This window comes from Gorilla gorilla, chromosome X (genome assembly GCF_029281585.2).
Source record: "Gorilla gorilla gorilla isolate KB3781 chromosome X, NHGRI_mGorGor1-v2.1_pri, whole genome shotgun sequence".
Lineage (NCBI taxonomy): Eukaryota > Metazoa > Chordata > Mammalia > Primates > Hominidae > Gorilla > Gorilla gorilla.
The window spans coordinates 34,633,394-34,634,061 of NC_073247.2; the positions used below are offsets into that span (position 1 = coordinate 34,633,394).

The 668-nt window shown below is 51.5% G+C and overlaps 1 non-coding gene across 1 annotated transcript; it reads left to right on the forward strand.

Moving 5' to 3' along the window:
* Nucleotides 1-239: 239 nt before the first annotated feature.
* On the forward strand, nucleotides 240-372 carry LOC115932527 (small nucleolar RNA SNORA68). Its single transcript, XR_004068796.1, has one exon. It is a non-coding gene; the product is annotated as a small nucleolar RNA SNORA68 (small nucleolar RNA).
* Nucleotides 373-668: the final 296 nt, after the last annotated feature.

Consider the following 668-nt stretch of genomic DNA (forward strand, 5'->3'; position numbering starts at 1 on the left):
GTTTGGTGGTGCGGACCTGTAGTCCCAGCTACTCGGGAGGCTGAGGTGGGAGGATCACTTAAGCCTGGGAGGCAGACGTTGCAGTGAACCGAGATTGTGTGCCACTGCACTCCGGCCTGGGTGACAGAGTGACACCCTGTCATAAATAAATAATAATAATGCACTAAAGAAAAAAGTGTCAAAATTAATTGGTGTTACCCTCTGGGACAGCTGTCCCTTAAAAAAAAAAAAAAGAATCACTTGCACCTAAACCCAAAGAATCACTGTTTCTTGAAGTGGTGGTTTAAACAGAGGTGCAAACAGCAAGCGAATCTCATTACTTTTGGTGGCTGTGGCCATGCTCCTTAAAGTGAACTTAGAGGCTCTACATCCCTGGTGACCAGTGCCTGCTGGGACCAGAGGCTGTGGCCATCTGGCCCCCCAGTCAGCCCCAAGTCATCGCCCCCAGGCAATGGCTGTGCCTGACAGAATGTACCAGGTCACTGGACAGGCACTCGATAGGAGGTTTGCCAAATGCCTAGAGTCCAGGAAATGCGGTTACCCTGCTCCCTCCCCCTTTTTATAGACCTAGACATGGGTGCCCAGCACCACACCCTGGCCCACTGGAGGAGATTACAACCAGCAAGTGCAGTTCCACAACTCCATCAAGTTCCTGCTGCTCCACCGCG